Source organism: Theropithecus gelada, chromosome 2 (assembly GCF_003255815.1).
Source record: "Theropithecus gelada isolate Dixy chromosome 2, Tgel_1.0, whole genome shotgun sequence".
Classification (NCBI taxonomy): Eukaryota; Metazoa; Chordata; class Mammalia; order Primates; family Cercopithecidae; genus Theropithecus; species Theropithecus gelada.
In genome coordinates this window covers 56,849,735-56,875,944 of record NC_037669.1, presented here as the reverse complement: position 1 = coordinate 56,875,944, position 26,210 = coordinate 56,849,735, and the positions used below count along the sequence as shown (strand labels likewise).

The window sequence follows — 26,210 nt, the reverse complement described above, 5'->3', positions numbered from 1 at the left end:
CTTGTCCAGCTTCTAGAGGCCACCCACATCCCTTGGCTTCTTGCAATAGCCTACTCCACCCATTCCTCTTCTACTCTCCCCTTTCTTGAATGCTGACTCTCCTGCCTCCCTTTTACAAGAACGCTTATTGTAATCAAGTACCTCCAGTTTTCTAAGAGCTAGTTTTATTTTTTGCTCTCTTTTCTCTTTCTTCTTTTTCTCCTCTTCCTGACTTCCTACTTAGCTCTTTAGAAATGCAATTTTAACCTTTTACCTTCATCTCACCAGACACGCCCTACAGGGCAAGCTTATCTAACTGTGCTTACTTAAAAGCTCCACAGCAGAACTCTCTCCCACCAGGAGATTGCCTCGAAAGACAATAGTCAATTTACAACCAAAGCAAGTCACATGGTTCCTCACCTGTTCATTCCCTCTCCTACTGTCATTCATGCCACCTCCCATTTTAAAAGCACCTGCTTTTTACTCCAAAAGGAAGGTGGCACACTTAAGGCAGGAAGCCTGTGCTACTTCTTTATACCAGACCTCACTCTTGTCAATCGGATTCTGCAAGCAGTGAGCCACTGAACCTGCATTTTGGTTACGTTGTGAATGCAATGGGCCTGCCTCAATAATTCAGGATAATGTCTACATGTCAAGATTCTTAATTAAATCACATCTGCAAAGTCCCATTTGCCGGGTAAGGCAACATATTCACAGGTCTGGAGGTTAGAATGTGAACATCTTCAATGAGCCATTATTCATTCTCTACCACAGTCAGGAAGAGAAAGAGAAAGGAAGGGACAAAATAAATAACAACAATAATAATAATAATAAATTGTTTTCTCATGATTTCTTTTTTTATACTAGGCTACTAGTAAAAACCTGAAAAATATTTTTACATTGCAACACTATTCCTATATGTATTGGTCACTTTTGTCTTCAACTAATTTGTTTTAAAATTCAAATTGAAGTTAACAAAACACTACGGTCAGTCCGAATTTTCCTTCATCATCTGTTAATTAAATATATTATATTTAATTGTTAAGGATCTAAAGAACTATTTCCTTTTGTACATTCCAGGCAAAATAAGTAATTATCATCCATTCCAAATCAAGTAAAAAGTCATTATTTTAGGAGTCTTTGTGAAATTGACCAAAATAGCAATAACTGGCAAGTATTCTATTTCTAAAGATTGGTAGCATCTACTTGTTTTAATGGAATCAATCAGCTCAATTCCTTTAGACAGTCCTTCAACACAGTTACTTAATAATTGTTCAACTGAGTCCAAATAGTCAATTCAGAAACTATTTAACAAGATGTTGCCTGTATAAGAAACATCAAATAATTACTCTTACTGCCTTTTCCCCTTTTATAATATTTTCTGTTTCTACATTATGTAGAACAAGCAATCAAAAGCAAAATTTTGGCAGATCACATAAACATGATTAAAAATGGCTACCGTTTACTTAGAAAACAAGAGATTTTATTTATCCAGCATAATTGCTCAGTGAGTGTTAGCTGTTATTATTATAGCCATCCCTATGATTCTTATCTTGAAATCTGCCAACTTATATGTAATTAACAGTGAATTTGTTAAATATTCAGACTTCTTTCAAATTATCCTGATAATTTTTTTCTGAAGCCAAGATCCTCCTCTAAGCTTCACACTGGCTTTCAAATTAGGATGTATTCTACATTCATAAAGCATAACAAAACTGTCTCCTGCTTCTTCAGACCCTAGACTCCATAGTTGATGGAGTATTTCATTATGTTGCCTGCAGTTCTTGACAAGAGGTGGGAGAAAAAGGAGGGGGAAGACACTTCAGGAAATAATTGAAATGAGAAATGTCACCTTGAGTTTAGTGTCAGTGAGATTATACTCAGCCTTGACTGGAAACAGACGGTGGAAGTAAAATAGCATTTACAAAAAATACCAATCCTGTGCCTGAACAAATCCATCTTTCATTAATATTTGATTTTTTTTTTTGTTCTTGTATTGATTGCCATGACATGGCTGTCACCCAGCTGAGTCCCATAACTTCTATTGCAGGCAATTTCCTTACAGAATTACTTTCCTGAAAGGGTTGGACATTACAGCAGCCTTGTCAAACTGCACACATCTACAGCAGCATTTGGTAGTGACCGTTCAATTAATTTACTAGGCTGGACTGTTGGTACCGTTTGAAAAGTCGCTGTTTACTGTCCACACTTCTTGAGACCAACAGCCAAGAGCAGAAGCATCATGATTGAACCATGTGTAGCAAAATACCAGGTTATGTGAGCTGTTACAATTGATTCCAAATGTCTTGAAGAAAGCGAGTTCAAAAATGAGACTAGAGCTGAGAAGAACCATTATCCATTAGTCCATTAACAACCTTTGTTAATACAGAATTTGTTGCATCCTCATTTGTAATTAGAAAATTTTCTTAGTTATGCCATTAAAATAATACAATTTATATACTATTCTTCACTGTATGAGAAGGAATCAACAGAACAGGAACTAGGGCTAGAAGGACTAAAATGTGCTGAAGACAGCTCCGTTTCAAGTCTGCTTTGCCTCACAGCAAATCTGCATGAAACTGAGAACAAGCTGCTCATTTTAAGTAGTCACTCCAGGGTAGTATTTCTGGTTGTATATAATTTCTCCAATCACAGCAGTTGTAAAACATGATTGCAAATTTGACTCCTCCCACTAAGAGTTCAACTCTCTTCCTCTTGAATCTGGGCAGACTCACAATTGCTTCAACTATATAGCACAGGGGAAGTGACGCAGTGTGCCTAAGTCATGCGGCTTTTACCCTGGTCACTGGAACACTCAGAGTCCTGAGCTACTGCATCAGAAGTCCAACCACACATATACTATCATGCTGTGGGAAAGCCCAGGAAATTGAGGTCACATGTGGGCACTGTGTTTAATAGTGTTCCAGCTGAGATGAGCTGTTGAGTCATCCCAGATTTCATATGTAAATGAGAAAACTTCCAGATGATTCCATCACCAAGCCATTAAGCCTTCTCAGTTGAGGCTCCAGACGTTATATGTAGAACACGGACTAGCCTTCCCTACTGCACTCTGTTCAAATTCTTGACCTGCACACACTGTGAGCATAATTAAATGGTTATTTTATGCCACTAACTATTAGAGTGATTTGCTTTACAGAAATAAATTGGAATATTTATCCCATCTCAATTTAAAAGTGCAAATTAAGGAGATTGTTTTTTCCAACTCTAGGCTATACTATCCTTCCCTTCCCTGGTGGTCTGCTGCTGATGTCGACCATCTCAGGGGAGGAATATACAGGGTGGAAGATCAGAAGAGAGATTAAAGGAACAGGAAGACAGTTTATACTCACTCCAAAATAGAATTAATTATGGGTATTCAGAACAATCATTGAAAGAGCTAAAAGTGCCTTGTGGTGGGACTAGAGGTAACAGTACATGGCATTTCACAATTGAGAACAAAATTGTACAAAATGTACAAAATTGAGAAGCTATCTCAAAGGACTCGAACTACTCATAACCAACTTCAAAAAGTCTACCTGGATTTTTTATTTTGAACTGAAACTTGTTTCTTACATCAGCTTTTCAATCAGCAATGCAAAAGTCCCTTTCAGTTTGGTATTTGCATAGGTTATGGGTACATGAATTGCTACACAATGTTAAATGGCCCCATAAAATATTACTTATCTGTTACAAAGCCATGATGGAAATTCATGAAGACTTGCTGCCTACCTGCCATGTTTCCTATGCAAAGCACCTGGATCGATGACTGGAAAATCTCTGGAGGGGTTAAAAAATCATGTTGTAATTTGAATTATGTCACTGCCCTGCTGAAAATCTTCAGACATCTCACTGCCTAATTACTACAGTGTAATTCTTGTGTCTTACTGTTCTTGGCATTTTTTCATCTTCTCCTAACTTATCAGTTATAGTTATTTATTCTATTTAATATTTAAAAAATGACTATGTGTCAGGTACCATTGTGTCAGGTGACTAGGTGTCAGGACAACATTGGTAACTAGAGACAGAAGATCCCTGCCCTGATCAAGCTAACATTCTTAGTGGTGCGTGTCGGAGTCCTCAGTAAATAAGAGATTTTCTAATTTTGATTAGTGCCATAAAGAAAATAAGGTGATGTGACAGGGTAATGGACAGGGTAATCAGAAAAGTTCTGAGGTTATAAGTGCAATTTTCAACTTTTTGTTAATAAAATTTTCAAGGATTCGGGAAAATAGGATATTTTACTACGCATGTTCCTATTTTTCTTAAATATTTTAAAGCAATTTACAGATATTTTACTCCTTAAATTCTGTAATCTTAGACAAGGGCATTTCCCCAACAGTTCTATTAACACATGGAACACAACTGATAATTTCTCACTGTCAAATTGTCACACCATATTCAATCTGGTAGTTCCCCCAAATTTTTTATAACCACTCTGTTCAAAGATCCAAATAAGATCCAATCTTTACAACAGGTTATGTCTTTTGCTCTTCAAGAATGCTGTTACTCTCTTTTCTCCCCATGATATGGACTAGTTAAAATATTGGGCTAGCTTTAGATTTGCCCAGTGGTTTCCCATGGTACCATTTAACCTGTTCTTTATTCTGTATTTTGTATACACGGGAAGTTAGGCATAGCAGCTTGATTTGACTCAAGTTAAAAATTTTTGGAAAGACTACTTGATAGGTAATTCTGTACACTTCATGTTGTATCACCTCATAAAGCATATCACATTCAAATGCTCCTCTACCAACCTTAAAACTTCCAGGTTAAGGTGTCACAGACTGATCCTGCCTTCAGCAAGTGACATTTCCTGACTTGAAAGCAGAAAGTATTACATATGGAGAAATATTATGACACCACACACGTATCCAATTCTTTATCAGTCTTTCATTGAAATGCTTTAGTTAATTTTTTGTTTGTTTTTGTTTTTTTGTTTTTGGAGACAGAGTCCTGCTCTCTCACTATGTTGGAGTACAGTGGCGTGATCTCAGCTCAGTGCAACCTCCACCTCCTGGGTTCAAGGGATTCCCCTGCCCCAGCCTCCCAAGAAGCTGGGGCTACAGGTGCCCACCACCATGCCCAGCTAATTTTTTGTATTTTAGTATAGATGGGGTTTCACCATATTGGTCAGGATGGTCTCAATCTCCTGACCTCGTAATTCACCCGCCTCAGTCTCCTAAAGTGCTGGTATTACATGCGTGAGCCACCGTACCCGGCCAGTTGATGACCTTTGATTGACTCAATTATTCCATTAGAGAATTCAAAGGGGCAATTTTTTAATGCCTTTGTTTCTTCTATGTTTATTAGTCAACAGTCTGCTGTTAAAAACAAAAATCAAAAAAGAGCCTTCTCTCATCAAATGGGGTTATTCGATCACCCTATCACGCAGTTTGCAGAGAAAAGGCAGAATAAATACTTACCTCTGCCTTTAAATCCCTGATGGATTTTTAAACTGTAATTATTTGCCTTTTTATTTTTTTTAGATGGAGTCTCACTCTGTCACCCAGGCTGGAGTACAGTGGTGCAACCTCAGCTCACTGCAAGCTCCACCTCCTGGGTTCATGCCATTCTCCTGCCTCAGCCTCCCAAGTAGCTGGGACTACAGGTGCTTGCCACCATGCCCAACGAATTTTTTGTATTTTTAGTAGAGACGGGGTTTCAACGTGTTAGCCAGGATGGTCTTGATCTCCTGAAATTGTCATTATTTGCTTTTAATGTGGATGGCTTTATGAGAATAACTATGAGCTCATGGAATTTTATATAGTAATTATGCTTTAATCAATTATAGTCATTCTTACTGTTATTTGGATCATAATGACTGTGGATACTATGAGCACCTTCAAACTGGCTGTGTCTTTTTAAGTGACCATATTAGTCTTGAAGTATTCTTTGCTCTCTAGAACAACAGAATATCCCAACACCCAGGGCGTTTTCTTCATCAGACCTGAAATTAGCCATTTCTTTGAATCCAAATACTCTTCATGATAAATGATATTTAGAGAACAAAATCTAAATGTCAGGAGTGATCACTGGTCCTGGAAAGCTATTGTTTCTTTGTTTTCTCAATGTGAATCTAAGATATTTATCTTTTAAAAATTATAAAGTTTTTTTTTTTCCCATTCCAAGATGGCTGAATAGGAACAGCTCTGGACTGCAGCTCCCAGTGTGATCGACACAGAAGGTGGGTGATTTCTGCATTTCCAACTGAGGTACCTGGTTCATCTCATTGGGACTGGTTGGATAGTAGGTGCAGCCCATGGAGGGTGAGCAGAAGCAGGGTGGGGCATCACCTCACCTGGGAAGCACAAGGGGTCAGGGGATTTCCTTTTCCTAACCAAGGGAAGCCATGACAGACTGTACCTGGAAAAATGGGACATTCTCGCCCAAATACTGCACTTTTCCCAAGGTCTTAGCAACCGGCAGACCAGGAAATTCTCTCCCGTGCCTGGCTCAGTGGGTCCCACACCCATGGACCCTTGCTCACTGCTAGTGCAGCAGTCTGAGATCGACCTGCAAGGCTGCAGCCTGGCTGGGGGAGGGGCATCCACCATTGCTGAGGCTTGAGTAGGTAAACAAAGCTGCAGGGAGGCTTGAACTGGGCGAAGCCCACTGTAGCTCAGCAAGGTCTACTGCCTCTATAGACGCCACCTCTGTGGGCAGGGCATAACTGAACAAAGGGCAGCAGAAACTTCTGCAGACTTAAACATCCCTATCTGACAGCTCTGAAGAGAGCAGTGGTTCTCCCAGCACAGCAATTGAAATGTGAGAATGGACAGGCTGCCTCCTCAAGTGCATCTCTGATCCCCTTGTAGCCTAACTGGGAGACACCTCCCAGTAGGGGCCAACAGACATGTCATACAGGCGGGTGCCCCTCTGGGATGAAGCTTCCGGATCAGGCAGCAATATTTGCTGTTTTGCAGCCTCCGCTAATGATACCCAGGCAAACAGGGTCTGGAGTGGACCTCCAGCAAACTCCAACCGACCAGAGCTGAGGGACCTGACTGTTAGAAAGGAAAACTAACAAACAGGAAGGAATAGTATCAACAAAAAGGACATCCACACCAAAACCTCATCTGTAGGTTACCAACATAAAAGACAAAAAGTAGATAAACCACAAAGAAGAAAAGAAACCAGAGCAGAAAATCTGAAAATTCTAAAAACCAGAGTGCCTCTTCTTCGCCAAAGGATTGCAGCTCCTCACCAGCACGGGAACAAAGCTGGACAGAGAATGACTTTGATGAATTGACAGAAGTAGAGTTCAGAAGGTCAGTAATAAACTTCTCTGAGCTAAAGGAACATGTTCTAACCCATCGCAAGAAAGATAAAAACCTTGAAAAAAGGTTAATGAATGGCGAACTAGAATAAACAGGGTAGAGAAGACCTTAAATTACCTGATGGAGCTGAAAACTATGGCATGAGAACTTCATGACACATGCACAAGCTTCAATAGCTAATTCAATCAAGTGGAAGAAAGGGTATCAGTGATTGAAGACCAAATTAATGAAATAAAGTGAGAAGACAAGTTCAGAGAAAAAAGAGTAAAAAGAAACAAAGCCTCCAAGAAATATGGGACTATGTGAAAAGACCAAATCTATGACAGGTGTACCTGAAAGTGATGGGGAGAATGGAACCAAGTTGGAAAACACTCTTCAGGATATTATCCAGGAGAACTTCCCCAACTTAGGAAGACAGGTCAACATTCAAGTTCAGGAAATACAGAGAACACTACTAAGATACTCCTCAAGAAGGGTAACCCCAAGACACATGATTGTCAGATTCACCAAGGTTGAAATGAAGAAAAAAATGTTAAGGGCAGACAGAGAGAAAGGTTGGGTTACCCACAAAGGGAGGCCCATCAGACTAACGGCAGATCTCTCTGCAAACACCCTACAAGCCAGAAGAGAGTGGGGGCCAATATTCAACATTCTTAAAGAATTTTCAACCCAGAATTTCAGCCAAAATAAGCTTCATAAATGAAGGAGAAATAAAGTCCTTTATAGACAAGCAAAGGCTGAGAGACTTTTATCACCACCAGGCCTGCCTTACAAGAGCTCCTGAAAGAAGCAATCAACATTGAAAGGAACAACAAGTACCAGCCACTGCAAAACCATGACAAATTATAAAGATCATCAATGCTATGAAGAAACTGCATCAATTAACGGACAAAATAACTGGCTAACATCATAATGACAGGATCAAATACACACTAACAATATAAACCTTAAATATAAATGGGCTAAATGGACCAATTAAAAGACATAGACCAGCAAAGATGGGTCCTGATAAAGCGTCAAGATCCGTCAGTGTGCTGTATTCTGGAGATCTATCTCATGTGCAAAGACACAAATAGGCTGAAAATAAAGGGATGGAGAAATACTTAACAAGCAAATAGAAATAAAAAAAAAGCAGGGGTTGCAATCCTAGTCTCTGATAAAACAGACTTTAAACCATCAAAGATCAAAAGAGACAAAGAAGGCCATTACATAATGGTAAAGGGATCAATTCAACAAGAAGAGCTAACTATCCTAAATATATATGCACCCAATACAGCACCCAGATTCATAAAGCAAGTCCTGAGAGATCTACAAGAGACTTAGACTCCCACACAATAATAATGGGAGATTTTACTCCCCACTGTCAACATTAGACAGATCAACAAGGTAGAAGGTTAACAAGGATATTCAGGACTCGAACTCAGCTCTGTACCAAGTGGACCTAAAAAAATCTACAGAGCTCTCCACCCCAAATAGAATATACATTCTTCTCAATACCACATCACACTTATTCCAAAATTGACCATGTAATTGGAAGTAAAGCACTCCTCAGCAAATGTAAAAGAACAGAAATCACAACAAACTGTCTCTCAGACCACAGTGCAATCAAACTAGAACTCAGGATTAAGAAACTCACTCAAAACCATATACAACTCATGGAAATTGAACCACCTGCTCCTGATTACTACTGGGTAAATAATGAAATGAAAGGAGAAATAAAGATGTTCTTTGAAACCAATGAGAACAAAGATAAAATGTACCAGAATCTCTGAGACACATTTAAAGCAATGTGAAGAGGGACATTTATAGCACTAAATGCCCACAAGAGAAAGCAGGCAAGATCTAAAATTGACACCCTAACATCACAATTAAAAGAACTAGAGAAGCAATAGCAAAGACATTCAAAAGCTAGTAGAAGAAATAACTAAGATCAGAGCAGAAGTGAAGGAGATAGTGACATAAACCACCCCCCCAAAAAAATTGATGAATCCAGGAGCTTATTTTATGAAAAGATCAACAAAATTGTTAGATCACTGGCAAAACTAATAAAGAAAAGAGAAAAAATCAAATAGATGCAATAACAAATGATAAAGGGGATATCACCACCGATTCCACAGAAATAGAAACTACCATCAGAAAATATTAAAAACACCTTTACACAAATAAACTAGGAAATCTAGAAGAAATGGATAAATTCCTGAACATATTCACCCTCCCAAGACTAAACCAGTAAGAAGTCGAATCACAGAATAAACAAAAAACAGGCTCTGAAACTGAGGCAATAATTAATAGCCTACCAATCAAAAAAAGTCCAGAACCAGACGGATTCACGGGTGAATTCTACCAGAGGCACAAAGACGAGATGGTACCATTCCTTCTGAAACTATTCCAATCAGTAGAAAAAGAGGAAATCCTCCCTAACTCATTTTATGAGGGAGCATCATCCTGATACTAAAGCCCAGCAGAGACACAACAAAAAAGAGAATTTCATACCAATATCCCTGATCAACATCAATGCAAAAATCCTCAATAAAATACTGGCAAAACAAATTCAGCAGCACATCAAAAACTATCCATCATGATCAAGTCAGCTTCATCCCTGGAATGTAAGTCCAGCTCAACATGTGCAATCAATAAATGTAACCTACCACATAAACAGAACCAATGACAAAAACGACATGATCATCTCAATAGATGCAGAAGAGGCCTTCGACAAAATTCAACAGCCCTTCATGCTAAAAACTCTCAATAAACTAGGTATTGATGGAATGTATCTCAAAATAATAAGATCTACTTATGACAAACACACAGCCAATATCATACTGAATGGGCAAAAACCAGAAGCATCCCCTTTCAAAACCGGCACAAGACAGGGATGCCCTCTCTCACCACTCCTATTCAATATAGTGTTGGAAGTTCTGGCCAGGGCAATCAGGCAAGAGAAAGAAATAAAGGGTATTCAGTTAGGAAAAGAGGAAGTCAAATTGTCCCTGTTTGCAGATGACATGATTGTATATTTAGAAAACCCCATCATCTCAGCCCAAAATCTCCTTAAACTGATAAGCAACTTAAGGCTCAGGATACAAAATGTGCAAAAATCACAAGCATTCCTATACACCAATAATAGAGAGCCAAATCATGAGTGAACTCCCATTCACAATAGCTACAAAGAGAATAAAATATCTAGGAATACAACTTACAGGAGATGTGAAGGACCTCTTCAAGGAGAACTACAAACCACTGCTCAATGCAATAAAAGAGGACACAAACAAATGAAAGAACATACCATACTCATAGATAAGAAGAATCGATATTGTGAAAATGGCCATACTGCCCAAGGTAATTTATAGATTCAGTGCCATCCCCATCAAGCTACCAATGACTTTCTTCACAGAATTGGAAAAAACTACTTTAAAGTTCATATGGAACCAAAAAAGAGCCCACATTGCCAAGTCAATCCTAAGCCAAAAGAATAAAGCTTGAGGCATCACGCTACCTGTCTTCAAACTATACTACAAGGCTGCAGTAATCAAAAACAGCATGGTACTGGTACCAAAACAGACATATAGACCAATGGAACAGAACAGAGGCCTCAGAAATAATACCACACATCTACAATCATCTGATCTTTGAAAAACCTGACAAAAACAAGAAATGGGGAAAGGATTCCCTATTTAATAAATGGTGCTGGGAAAACTGGCTAGCCATAATTAGAAAGCTGAAACTGGATCCCTTCCTTGCACAAAAATTAATTCAAGATAGATTAAAGACTTAAATGTTACACCTAAAACCATAAAAGCCTAGAAGAAAACCTAGGCAATACCATTCAGGACACAGGCATGGGCAAGGACTTCATGACTAAAACACCAAAAGCAATGGCAACAAAAGCCAGAATGGACAAATGGGATCTAATTAAAGAGCTTTGGCACAGCAAAAGAGATTACCATCAGAGTGAACAGGCAACCTACAGAATGGGAGAAAATTTTTGCAATCTGCTCATCTGACAAAGGGCTAATATCCAGAACCTACAAACAACTCAAACAAATTTACAAGAAAAAAACAAACAACCCCATCAAAAAGTGGGCAAAGGATATGAACAGACATTTCTCAAAAGAAGACATTCATACAGCCAACAGACACATGAAAAAATGCTCATCATCACTGGCCATCAGAGAAATGCAAATCAAAACCAAAATGAGATACCATCTCACACCAGTTAGAATGGCAATCATTAAAAAGTTAGGAAACAACAGGTGCTGGAGAGGATGTGGAGAAATAGGAACACTTTTACACTGTTGGTGGGAGTGTAAATTAGTTCAACCATCGTGGAAGGCAGTGTGGCGATTCCTCAAGGATCTAGAACTAGAAATGCCATTTGACCCAGCCATCCCATTACTGGGTATATACCCAAAGAATTATAAATCATTCTACTATAAAGACACATGCACATGTATGTTTATTGTGGCCCTATTCACAATAGCAAAGACTTGGAACCAATCCAAATGTCCATCAATGATAGACTGGATGAAGAAAATGTAGCACATATACACCATGGAATACTATGCAGCCATAAAAAAGGATGAGTTTATGTCCTTTGCAGGGACATGGATGAAGCTGGAAACCATCATTCTGAGCAAACTATCCCAAGGACAGAAAACCCAGCACCACATGTTCTCACTCAAAGGTGGGAGTTGAATAATGGGAACACTTGGACACGGGGCGGGGAATATCGCATATCAGTGCCTGTCAGGGGCCGGGGGGCTGGGGCAGGGATAGCACTGGGAGAAATGCCTAATGTAAATGACGAGTTGATGGGTACAGTGAACCAGCATGGCACATGTGTACATATGTGACAAGGCTGCATGTTGTGCACATGTACCCTAGAACTTAAAGTATAATAAAAAATTAAAGAAAAAAATAAAAATTAAGTTTAACGAGACAAACTTTTAGTGCACAATTTGACTTAACATTTTATACTTATATTGCATTTCTCTTGCATTGGAAATCATGGTTTTTCATTACAATAACATAATTGTTTATTTACTCTGTAGCTTAAATATAGCAACTTCTAGATAGCAAAACCAACATTATTCCTAAAATTAAATTTACCTCATGTGTTTAAATAATTGTGTAGTTATTTTTCTCTTTAGAATATTATTTCTCACTAAGGATGCAATCAGTAGTGCATCAAAATCATTTGAATTAGCTCTTCCTTTATGGATATATTATATATACTTAGATTCATTTGCTCATATATTCCAGTTTGTTTTTAAGTTTGGAGACCTTAAAAATATCCTATTAATTTGTGATCTAGTTGATTTAAAGTTATCCCATAGAAGTTTTTTCTGTTTATTATACAGTTAGCTCTAATTGCTTCTATTTTCTAAATCAACATGAGATATAATTTGATAATAAAACACATTGAAATTCACTCATTTGACATGTTTTAACAAATAGATAAAAACACTCCTGAAACCAGCACCATAATCAAGACACAGACTAATTTCATTAAGCAAGGTCACTCATGCTCCTTTGCAGGCACACTCCATCCTTCCCCACTTTGATCTGTTGTTAGGCTCTATAGTTTCTAGATATTTTTATAAAGAAAATTATACAATGTATATGAACGTACATAACTTATGGCAGGCACCCTTCAGTATCATCCATATTGTTCCTATATTAGCAGTTAATGTATCTTAATTAGTAGTATTTTATTGTATAGCTATTTGACAGTTTATTCACCAGCTGGTGAACATCTGAGATTTCTTAGTTTTTGGTTGTTTTTGGTGTGTGTTTGTGTGTGTGTGTGTGTGTTTACTTTGTTTGCTTTGTTTTTATGGATAGTTTATAAATGTTTACATATAAGTGTTTGAATATATGTTTTTATTCATTTGGACGAATACCTATATGTGGGAGTATGGGGTTGTATGGTAGGTTTATATGCAGCTTCATAAGGAATGTTACCTTTTTCGGACATGAACAGACACTTCTCAAAAGACATTTATGTGGCCAAAAAACTTGAAAAAAATGTTCAACATCACTGATTAGAGAAATGCACATCAAAACCACAATGAGATATCATTTCATGCCAGTCAGAATGGTGATTATTAAAAAATCAAGAAACGATGATGTTGGTGAGGCTGTGGAGAAATAGGAACACTTTTACACTTTTGGTGGAAATGTAAAATAGTTCAACCATTGTGGAAGACAGTGTGGTGATTCCTCAAAGACCTAGAACCAGAAATAGCATTTGACCCAGCAATCCCATTACTAGGTATATACCCAAAGAAATATAAATCATTCTATTATAAAGATACATGCATGTGTCTGTTCATTGCAGCACTATTGACAATAGCAAAGACATGGAATCAACCCAAATACCCATCAATGATAGACTGGATACAGAAAATATGGTACATATATACCACGGAATACTATGCAGTCATAAAAAGGAAGGAGATCATCTCCTTTGCATGGGCATGGATGGAGCTGGAAGCCATTATCCTCAGCAAACTAACACAGGAATAGAAAACCAAACACCACATATTCTTGCTTATAAGTGGGAGCTGAACAATGAGAACACATGGACACAAGGAGGGGATCAACACACACTGGGGGCTGTGAGGTTGGAGGAGGGAGAGTATCAGGATAAATAGCTAATGCATGCTGGGCTTCACAGCTAGGTGATGAGTTGATAGGTATAGCAAACCACCACGGCACACATTTACCTATGTAACAAACCTGCATGTGTATCCTGGAACTTAAAAAAAACAACAAAAAGAAATGTTCCCTTTTCCCCCAAAGTAGCTATACAAAGTAGCTATTAACACACTCCCTGAAGAAATAAGAGCCCCAGTTGCTCCATATTTTTATCAACACTTGATATTTTCAGTATTTTTCAAAATCAAATTTGATGATATATAATTTACATGAAGTTTACTTTTTTGGATTCTGTTTACATTTGGCAAAGGTATAATCATGGGATTATCAAAATCGATAGACTAGTTCCATCACAATAAACCCCTCTTGGCTCCCTTATGGTCAAGCCCTCCCCTGTCCCCAGCTCCTGGTAACCACTGATTCCACTTGTGTTCCCGTAAGTTATTTTTTGTTTCATTTTTTCTTTTTCTGAATGTCATAGAAAAAATCGTATAATAAGTAGCCTTTTGAAATGGCTTATTTCATTGGGATGATCAGTTTGAGATTCATCCATGCTGTTGCATGTATATTATGTTCCTCGTAATTGCTGAGTACTATGCCATTGTATAGGTATGCCAGAGTTTACTTATTCCTTTATAAGTTGATGTATATTTACATTGTTACCAGGTTTTTTGGCTATTACAATGCAATCACGGAAAATTTGAGTGCAGATTTTCGTGTCAACATAAATTTTCATTTATCTTGAAAATTTAAAATTTTCTCATTTCATGAGTAGGATTGATGTCATGGGATAAGTATATATTTAACATTTACATTTTTGTGTGTGTTTATTTGAATACATGAATCATAGTTTCTAACAGGTATTTTCACACTCTTGCCTGCTAATTTTGTTATCTGTTATGCCTGGGTCTGTTTCTGTTGAGTGTTTCTTATGGCTAGGAGTTATATTTTCCTGTTACTTAATTGAGATGGGGTCTCACTATGTTTCCCAGGCTGGTCTCAAACTTCTGGGTTCAAAAGATCCCCCAGTGAGCAGGACGGGTGGCTTATGCCTGTAACTGCAACACTTTGGGAGACTGAGGTGGGAGGATCACTTGAGGCCAGAATTTAAGACCAGCATGGGCAACAAAGCAATGCTTGTCTCCACAATAAATTTTAAAAATTAGGCATGATAGCAATGTGCCTACTGTGCTGGCTGCTTGTGAGACTAAGGTAGGAGGATCACTTGAACCTGGGAGGTTGAGTCTGCAGTGAGCTGTGATTGCACCACTGCACTCCAGCCTGGGCAACAGCACAAGATCCTACCTTAAAAAATAATAAAAAGGCTGGGCGCAGTGGCTCAAGCCTGTAATCCCAGCACTTTGGGAGGCCGAGACAGGCCGATCACGAGGTCAGGAGATCAAGACCACCCTGACTAACACGGTGAAACCCCGTCTCTACCAAAAAATACAAAAAAAACTAGCCAGGTGATGTGGCAGGCGCCTGTAGTCCCAGCTACTTGGGAGGCTGAGGCAGGAGAATGGCATAAACCCGGGAGGCGGAGCTTGCAGTGAACTGAGATCAGGTCACTGCACTCCAGACTGGGCGACAGAGCAAGATTCCGTCTCAAAAAAAAATAAATAAAATAAAATAAAATAAAATAATAATAATAATAAGGCCCCCAGCTTCAGCCTCCCAATTTCCCAAGACTACAAGTGTGTACCACTGCACCTGACCTGGTAATTTTTTATTATTCCTTTAAATATTATGGGACTTCTATTTCTCTAGTACTCAGTTAAGTTACTCTGAAACAAGTTAATGTATTAAGGTTTGCATTTAAGCCTTATTAGGACGGATCTAAGGCAGCTTTTGGTCTCAGGCTAACTTATCCCAAATACTGACATTGTAACTATGTGAGGACTTGAACCAATGCCCATGTATAAGGAGGCCTTTCCAAACTCATTAGAACAGAAAATATTCCCAGCTTGCAAGGAGCTTCTAGCATTATTAAACTGCTTCCCAAAAATTATATCCCTGGCCTTACCAAGTTCCCTTTCATACACTGTAAAACCAGTACTCAGCCAAAAACCAGAGGGAATGCTTCTGCAAATTACCAGAATGCCCTCTGTGAATTCCATCTTCTCTGGTGTTCTGCTCGAACAAATACCTGCCTTACTGGTCTCTTGAATTCTGTCTCCTGTGTTTTTACTTGGAAACTCTCTGCAGGCTGACAGACTCTCTTCTGTTTCTTCTCTTTGCTCTGGGATTACATTCCTGCACTATGTTTTCCAGTGATTGCATGTAAATCATTGTTTTATATGTTTTATCTATTTTGTTATTTAAAGCAAGAAGGAATCTGGTCTTACTCCATCATGTCTGGAAGTAGAAGTCCCTGAAATTGGTTTTCAATTTCCATTTCCCACTGTGTATTGCTAGTGGCTTCTGCTTGTTTTTAATTTTAGATTACATTTATCATTGACATAATTATATTTTTAAATTTCTATTTTAAAAGTAAGAATATTAGAGTAAAGAATATTAGAAATAAACTCAGTAATTGCATTCATGCTCTCATACCCTTATATCACTCCTTTGGCTAATCTTTATCATTTTATAATTTATTCTTCTGAGTTCTTTGGTAATGGTCTCATATGAAGAGAGAGATCTGCAAAGATCCACGGGGTGGGGACTTGAGCCAGAGACAAAATACAAATGCCTTGATGCTTTCAAGAGTGTTGCCTATTTAAAAAAAAAAAAAAAAAGAAGAGAAATAAAAGAACAAAATGAAAGCCTGGAAGGTGTCCAGAACATTATAGTGAAGAGAGGAAAGATACCATTCATTTTCGGTTATAGAAGTCGCAGAAATCTTATCAGGTAGGGCCTGATGTGCTAGAATAAAAACAAAAATTTAGCCATTATTCTCAATGTAATAAGAGGCAACTGAAGAGTTTTAAGCAGGGGAATGATCGGAGAAGGTTTTCAATCTTAAAACTATCCCTCTAGTAGGAGGTATGGAGGGTGAGTTTTGTTAAGGGGACAGCAATAGCTATATGAAGACAAATTAAGAGGCCTGGTAAAAGTTTAGGGGAGAGATGATAACTTTGCCCATATGGGTGACCAGAGCAGAAACAGAAAGGTAAAAATGGCTTCAGATTACATTTTTTTCCATCAGAAATTGCTGATGAGTTTCATGTGATGGTAAAGGGAAGCAATAAATAAGAATGATTCTCTGGCTTTTGAGAAACTAGGTTTCCTGAATTACAAGCGAGAAACAGAGTTGATGGGAGGAGACTGGGGGACCAAGAATTCTGTTTTGGCCTTTTTCAACTTGAGGGACCTATTAGACGTTCATCTGCATATATCAAGTATGAGGTTGGATATATTGACCTGGAGCTCAGGGACTAGGGAGGGCAGAAAACCGAGAGGTAACGAACAAAGCGGTAGATCAAACCGTCCTGGGAAAACGTGTTTGGAGTATAACAGGGGTGAGATCCAAGCCCTTCGTACGTATAAACATGCAGATCTGGCAGGTTTGGCAGAGGAAAAGAAAGCAGCAAGACAATACTGAGAAAATGAAGTCAGGTAGGAAAAAAATAATAGAAAAATGCTATGTCATAGAAAAGAAAAATGCAACTCAAGAAGGATATAAAGTTATGTCTAACTCAGATCTATAAATAATAGAGCAATCTCAAAGAGAAATAAAGATGGAAGCACAGATAGCCCAGAAAAAGACAGCAAAAAAAAAAAAAAAAAAAAAAGGGGGGGGGGTAGGGGACGGCTACCTGCTTCTTTTCAGTCCCTGTCATGTTGGGTAATATCTCCTATAACTGAGATCCATGCAGTTCCCAATGTGTCCTCCAAATTCTCTTCACATATTCCAGGCAGATCTCTCTTATACTTATGAATCCTATGACACTGCTTCAAGAGAAGGAAATAGAGAGCCGGAAGCAGTAATTCATGTTAAAAACAACTTTTTGAGAATCATAATTGATGACTACAGCCATGTGTGACTTTTTAAAGGGGTAACAACAAAAAAGGAAAGAACATTTGAACATGACCTGTATACCAGACATAAGATGTGCTTCACCATACATTAAGTCATTTAACCATATAGCAAACATGCAGAATTAGATTCTGTTATTCCTATTTGGATATAAAGAAATGAAAGCTTCGTCAAGTTAGCCAAGTCTCTATTCCTTGGATGCAAAGCTAATTATGGCAGCCAAGTTTCAAATCAAAGTTTACTTCAAAGCTCACCATGATCACTCTCCCAAATAAGGCATTATTTTGAAGGACATGATATTTTTCCCCACCCTTAGCAGATTCCATTTCATGCAGACAATGTTGCCATCAGTAAACTATCTGCAGCACTGACTCCTGCCTCCACCACTGCAGTAGCATAGTCTACATGTACATTGCTGACATGATTAGGAAAGGCCAATGACACAAAGAAAATGAAGTACATTTTCTGAAAAGCATGCACATTGATCTGCATGAGGTATCCCTCCCCAAATTCCCAAAGTTAGTTAAGCAATGGTATAAAAATAATGAAAACAATGTATTGAGTTTAGGAGAGACTACATGTTAAATTATAGAGGAGATTCTGAGATGTTTGTAATTTCAGCTTGGGGCAAAATTTACAGTTTTATATGTTGCACAAAAATAGTTATACAAAATAATGTGCTGCTCTTTAAACATTTAGCAATAAAATACAGCTGAAGAATGAAAGAGACAGGAAATGTCAACTATTTTATTTAACAGGTGTGGCTACTGAGACCAAGAATTAAGTTACTAACCCAAGTGAAGTTATTTGCCCAAGATCAAATGGTTAGTGACTAGTCAAAGACAAAAGTAGAAAGCAGATGTCTCTCATCCTAAGATTGAGCTCTAAGACTATATGGTGTATCAGTTGAATCCCATGTGTATGTATAGCTGATATTCACCTGTATGTGAATACTGTAGCTCAGATACAGCAAATACAAATTTAAGTAAATTAGAAAGTGAACTTTCTTAATTTCTGAACAATTCGTAATTTCTACTTCAAAAAGGCAGACAACAGTTTTCATATCCATGATGACAACCTTTAACAAAAAATAGCAAATGCCTCATTCAGGAAAGATTTTTAAAGTTTTTTCTTTTTTTAAATAGATGCAAAAAGAAATGGAGGATTTGAGAGAAATTTCTGCAGCGCTGTCAGTATGGAGGGGCTGAAAATCGACAGGACCTGCATTCTCAAAGGAGAAACATCAGAAGAGGTCAAGGGCCAAATGTGCATCTGGGTAGACTTTTCTCCTTCCTTTAAAGGAACACTTGGCCTTTGAACTGGATGGTTTTACACTACAAAGGTTTTGGAGTTATCCAACATCTTTGAAGCTGTAAGAGGAGTTGCTTAATGCTAAGGACTGAATATCCTGAACAAGTCACTAAAGCAGGCAAAACAAAAGGCTTTCCATGAATCCAGAACAATGGCTTTGATCCTACTGACCATGATGTTGAAACACAACTTTGAAAATCAGAAGTGGGAAAACTAGGAAACCCTCCAAAATCAATGAGACAAGGTCTGTGTAGCAACTAGATTACCACAGAGTCGAGCATCATGTACCTAAATCTATTCTCATACCTGCAATTACTAGCTGTGTGATCTTGACCAAGTCACTTTCTCTCTCCTAGTCTCAAATTCCTAATCACCAAATAAAAAGATTATAATCTGACTAGTAAACTGGTTACATCTTTTGGATCAATTTCAAATGACAGGTTGTCCCAAGCAAGATCAACTCTCAACTACATCCTGTTGGAAAGAAATGCACTTTAAATATAACACAATTAAGTTAAAAGTAAATGGATAAAAAATTATAGCATGCAAACACTAATAATGAGAACATTGATTTATATAAGACATAGACATATTAGACTTTGGGTTACATTAATTTCCAGATAAAAAGTATTTAATGGTATAAAGGGTCAGTTTATAAAAAGGACATAGAAGTCTTAAGTATATATGCACCTAATAATTTCAAAACACTGACAAAACTAAGAGGAAAATAGATCTATCTACAATTATAGTTGGAGATTAACACTCCTCTCAAAAATTGAGAGAAAAAGTCAGCCTGGCACGGTGGCTCATGCCTGTAATCCCAGCACTTTGGGAGGCCAAGGCGGGTGGATGACGAGATCGGGAGATCAAGATCATCCTGGCTAACACTGTGAAACCCCATCTCTACTAAAAATACAAAATATTAGCCGGGCATCCCAGCTACTCGGGAGGCTGAGGCAGGAAAATGGCATGAGTCCGGGAGGTGGAGCTTGCAGTGAGCTGAGATCGCGCCACTGTACTTCAGGCTGGGCGACAAAACGAGACTCCGTCTCAAAGAAAAAAAAAAAAAGAAAAAAAAAAAAGAGAGAAAAAGTAGACAGAAACATTAGTAATCATTGAGTACTTGGACAACACTATCAAACAACTTAATCTAGCTGACATGTACAGAACATTACAACACACGTCAGACTGCATATTTTATTTCAACTGCACATGGATCATTCATCAAAATAATGGCAAAAAATAAAAAATTAAAAAAACATGAATTTTCCAATCCTGGAAGCACAAGGAGTTCTGAGAAAGTAAGTCACAAATCAATAGCTAGAAATGCGTAGTGAAACTATAGAACACTAAAGAAAATGATCTTAAAAGCAGCTAAAAAATATTCATTTATAAAAGGAGTAATAATTAGAAGATTTCTTTAAAGTAACAATAGAAATCAGGAAACGTTCATAACAATGAGACAGCCAGGCGGGAAGGGGGTCCCCAGAGAAACTCCAGCCAGCCTGCACACTTGGAGGAATACGCACCAAGACACAGAATTTCTGGCCCTTGCAGCAGGAAGGAGCCCAGCCCCTCCTCTTCCTGGGTAGAACTTGGGATTCAATCTGCAAGGAGGGAAGTATGTACTAGTACTAGCAGGGTTTTCACTCCCCTGAGTCCCTGTTTCTCCTTTTCTTCCTTTTCAACCCAATAAAAGCCTGCCTTACCCTTCAAGTTGTCTGCAAGCCTAATTTTTCGTGGCTGTGTGATAAGGACCCTCATCTCTAGCTGAACTAAGGAAAAAGGCCCACAACAACATAATGTTCAAAAAATATGCCCCAAGGTGTGAGAGAAAATAGCTGTCAATTAGAATAGAAATGTCTGTAACAAAAATCTCTTAAGGCCAAATGATATTTCTAGACAAACAAAAATATAGAGTTCAGCACAACAAACCTTTAAACAATCTTCTAAACTATGGAATTGAGGAAGGAATTTAGACATTCAGAATTTAAACATTCTAAGGTTTCAATATTGCCCAGGAAAAAAGTCAAGTTGTGATTGACTGGAGGCTTCAAAAAATTAAGAATACATAGGGAAATGTCAAGTTTGAGACTAAAAATGGATTATGTAATTTTCAAAATAGTAGAGAAAGAAATGGAATTTTCAAAAATAAAAGATGAAGCAAAGAAGGAGTCAGAAAAACTTCTAAAAACTAATACAAAAAGCAAGAACATTAAATGAGACAATAGCAATAAAGTTTAAAACAACAGTAATCACAGCTAAGATTGATCAACTATGTTGTCATTTGAAAGGCAGATTTAAATTCTGCTTTATGCAGCAAAGGAACACGCTAAAACATAGGAAAATCAAAAGGTTGATAGGAGAAAGGATGGAAAGCATATGCTAAAAAAACTAGCTAAAAAAAAAAATTGGGGAGTTTGTATTTATATCAGTCCAAATAGTATTTAGGTAAAAAATATTAGGGACAAGGAAGATCATCACATAATCACAAAGTTTCAGTTAGCAAGATGATACATTAATGCTAAATGCGACTATAATTAAGAAATCGACAATTTACCAACATACCCTTAGACTTTCACATAGCTCTCAGTAATTGAGAGATAAAGCTGACAAAAAGAATTAGTAAAGATAAACAACTTATTTGCATTATGCAAATTTTGTGTAACTAAATGAATTCATATTCATCCGAAGCCCACCAATAAAACATTTGCTAAGATTAACTACTATAACAAGTTTTAACAAATAATCAAAATATAATCTGCATTCTTGAATCTCAGTATAATTAAATTCAAAATCTGTAAGAAAGCATCTAGAACTACCCTTATACAGGAAAGTCTAGAACAAGTAGGTAATGAGTAGTTGCCATTTATCTCATTTTAAAAATTATTTTCTCTCCCATTTTAAAATTGATGTAAAATCTAAATTTTGCATGGGTAAGAAAGAAAGGAGACCAAAACTATGGGAAGATAATTGAGTCCCACAATCTGATGGATGGGGTCGAAGGCAGGAGAGAAGGAAGGGACAGAGGAATTAGGAGATTTAATTTTTATAAAGATTCAAATCATTCTTTGGGGTGAGTTAACTAGACAACTGAAGTGGGATAACCATAACCAGCTGGGTCTGTGGAGGTTAGGGGTGAGTGGGCAGGATGAGCTGGAATAGTCAGCATGCACTGAATGAGGGGCGTGGATATTAGCTGACAAGCTGGGCCTTCCGCTGAGTGCTGTGGTTTCAGATGACAGGTGGAGACTCTAATGTTATTTGGTTTTGGAGGAGCAGCACCTTGAGTTCTACAGAAAATGGGGGACTAATACCAGCCAAGAGGCATGACCTCATTCATCCCTTTTCCTTCTGGAGGGGCATCTGTGGTAGGATTGTGTTTGTTCTGCTCCAGTTCTTAAACTCCATAACCATCATTTCAACAGAGCCAGGCCCAAAGCATGAAAATCAAGTTTTATTAAGAATATTAATAACAAAGGAGGAATTTCTGGTTCCTCCTCACCAAATCCCTGGGCATAGTGATGCACATTCACCCAGACTCTAGCGCATATTTACGCAGAGTACAATTAGAAAACAACTGTGAAACAATTCTTGCTAGATATAATACACAAAAGACTTGGCTACCAAGATCTTTCAAAAACACTGATTAGATGTCAGCTTAGAATACTTCCCTGCACAGTTCCCTAGATGCTCAATAATAGATTGGGGCTAGCATTAAAAGAAAACATTTTTGCTCTCTCTGGTCTAATTATTATACGAGTATTTTAAACCATTCTCCCTTACTCTGTCCACAGAAATCTGTCCTCCACTAACTTCCACGTATCACTGCTAGTTTAGATCCTTAAGATAACTTTAACAAGCCTCACCCCTCTCTGAAATAAGTCTTGCCAATATTAGAAAATTTATGTGTGTAGAAACTGGGGGATAAAAAGGATTATAATTGACTTAAGTTGATACAAAAGGGTAGAGGATTACTAGGAAAGTTATATTTTTAGAACATGAGTTTCCATTTTATTTGTGCAAATTTTTATTTTTACCAAGAAAAAGCTAAAAACAAAAACAAAAAAGGCAAGTGTTACCAGTATGGTAGAGACTAGAAGTTCCTTCACTGAAGTTCTTGACGCAGTTATGAGTCCATGTGACTGTCTTGTCGCGAGTTTAGCCTGCACCACTCTGAACCCAAGTCCTGCTTCTTGCCTTCCTGTAGCCCAGGCACACTGCGGAGGAGCCACTGCACAACTCTGTTGGGTGAGCAAGCCTTCCAAAGCTAGCCCAGTGGTACTGAGTACTCTAGGTCCACTCACGCAAATATCTCCCAATGAAGTCTCTAATTCCCTATTTGTCTCTCATTTACTATTTCTTCCCCTCTGACTCTTCTCCATCAGTCTACACATATACTTAAGACTACTATTTACTACGTTAGATTTTGGACAAATTCCATAACCTCACCAAGTTATTATCAGGAATTGCAGAGATAAAAATGAGATAAGCCAGATCTTTAAAACTGAGTCTGTAAGGGGGAAAGCCTGGGAAATCAGTGCCTTTTAACCAGCAGGTGGTTCTAATGATGGAGCAAGTTTGGAAAACACTTTCATTAATGGCACAATGCTTTGTTAATATGTAGCTGAATCACCTGAATGCATTTAAACAGGCAGTTTCCCCTCGTCTCTCCAGACCCACCTGAGACCCACTAACCAAGGCAGACTCTCTTCATGTGTGCATATTCTGATGCAAGGCACCCGCAGAAAGCACTTTGTGGAAGCCTGACTGAAAACTGATAGTGTGCTCCTTGTCCATCAGCATCAACATCACCTGGAAGTGTTTCAGAACTACAGAAAATCCTAGGCCCTACCTCTTCTAAATCAATGTGCATGTTAGCAAGACTCCATCCCCCTGCTCTGGGCAATTCTTATGCATGTTACCTTTGAGAATGGGTTTTAGTTAGGGTTCTCCCTAGAGACAGAAGCTACAGATGTATAGAGAGATATATGAAAAAGGATTTATTAGAGGTAATTGTCTTACTTGCTTATGGAGGCTGAGAAGTCCCACAACAGACCTTCTGCATGCTGGACAACCTGGAAAGCCTGTAGCGTGGCTCAGTCTGAGTTTGAAGGCTTCAGAACCATGGCATTCTATGGTGTAATTCTCAGTCCAAAGCTGAAGGTCAGAGAGCCCGGTGGCGCCTTGGTGTGAGTCCTGGAGCCCAAAGGCTGGAGAACCTGGAGTTCTGATGTCTGTCTACAGGCTGGGCTCTTCTCCAGGGAGACTTTGCCCTTTATCTGCCTTTTTGTTCTATTTGGGGCCCCCAGCTGGTTGGATCGTGCCTGCTCATATGGAGGGCAGATCTTCTTCATTTAGTCCCAGTTTCCCTCAGAAGCACCCTCACCGACACACCTGGGGCAGCCCAATTATTTCTAATCAAACGCCAAATCACCTGGGTTTCCCTTTCGGCAGAAGAGGGAAGGGCTCAGTATCTACTGAAGCATGGAGAGTAAATAATGCTTTCCCAGATAAGTATCCCTTAATGCAGTCAAGTTCACACCCAAAACCAACCATCACAGAAGCAGTGACTTAAGCCCAACAGTGAATCTCAGAATCAAGATCCTAGAAATGATTCTGTTCTCAAATGTCCATGGGCTAATTTAAGATGTCACTTAACCTACTTAATATCTATCTCTAGATTTTAAAAATTAGTGCACAGGAAACTTTAACAGATAAGTAGTTGTCTGTCTTTAGAGCTGAGGTCTGTGTGGCCAGGTGATCTGTGTCTGTTCCACGTTTCCATTTGGAATGCCCAGAGCTCTGCCTACCAGCTGTTTTGGGATGTCTGTAGCATGAATCATCAGCCATTTGGACCTTGACAATAAAGGATTTTTACGGGGAAATTGCTCCTCATCTTAGGCCTCAGTTTCTCTATTTGTAAAGGAAGATTACCATGCCCACTTCATTGTTTTGCAGAGAAGATCCAAATGATGTATGTAAAATACAAGCTCAGAATGAAGCATGAGGCCATGTTTTATTTGTGAAAGGGAATGGGAAACCATGGAGGCAGGCAGTAGTGGTGAATGTCTCTGGAGCTATATTTGAAGCCCTCACTGGCAGGTTCATACTACCTTGCTATTGTCAAAGAAGGAATAAACAACAGTTGTATCACATTGGTACCACATCTGGAGAAATGCATGGGAGGACAAAAGGCAGGTAGGTATAAATGTGAAAATCATTTTCCCAGAGAAGTCAATTTTTATTTGCAGCTCCTTTGGCCTCTCAGTTTATTGTTCTACCTCCAAACCCAGAAGGGCCCTCACATTTACCAACAACCTGGAATAATACGTTTCTGACCCAAATTTTAACAATTGAGGATTTTTGAATCATAAATGCATACACCAGCAGGACTGTTTAGGATCCTTCTCTCTGTTTCCTTGCAAAGTTATTCATTCCTATGTTAATTTATACCTGCATTCCTCAAGTATTTACTATGTCTCAGGCAGTATGCTAAGCTTTGGATATGCATGACTTTATTTAACCCTTATTATAACCCTATGAATGAGGAACTCATGCCTTTTCTGTAGAGAAGGAAACTGAACCACAGTTAAGTTATAAACATGAAGAGTTCACTCAGCTAGTAAGCGACAAGGACAGTCATTAAACCCAAGCAGCCTGACTCAGACTCCTTTGCTTTTGGAGCAGCTACTGTGTGCCTGGCACTGGGGCTACAAAAATGAGATACATATAGTTTTTGCTCTCAAAGGCTAATGGCCTAAGAGAAGACTGCAAATTCTAATGCAAGGAGGGTAACCCCATCACAAGACTTGCTCATCGTAAGCATTGCTAATGGATCCTCACAGTCTTTCCCACTGAATCTGGACTTGTTATGTAGGGTTCCAGGAAATCACTGCAATTGCTTGAAAATGGCATTTCAGATGACACTTTTTTCCCATTCTTGCTACAGTGGAAATAAATCTAAAATTATTAATGTTTATTACATCTTGCCTTGGCCTGTG

At 38.4% G+C, this 26,210-nt stretch overlaps 1 long non-coding RNA gene across 1 annotated transcript in view; it reads right to left on the bottom strand.

Annotated features, from left to right (window-relative positions):
* Nucleotides 1-24,187: 24,187 nt before the first annotated feature.
* LOC112619704 overlaps nt 24,188-26,210 on the bottom strand; it is a 63,515-nt gene continuing 61,492 nt past the window's right edge. Inside the window, exon 4 of the long non-coding RNA XR_003118282.1 lies at nt 24,188-26,205. This is a non-coding gene — a long non-coding RNA (uncharacterized LOC112619704). The remainder of the gene's footprint in view (nt 26,206-26,210) is intronic.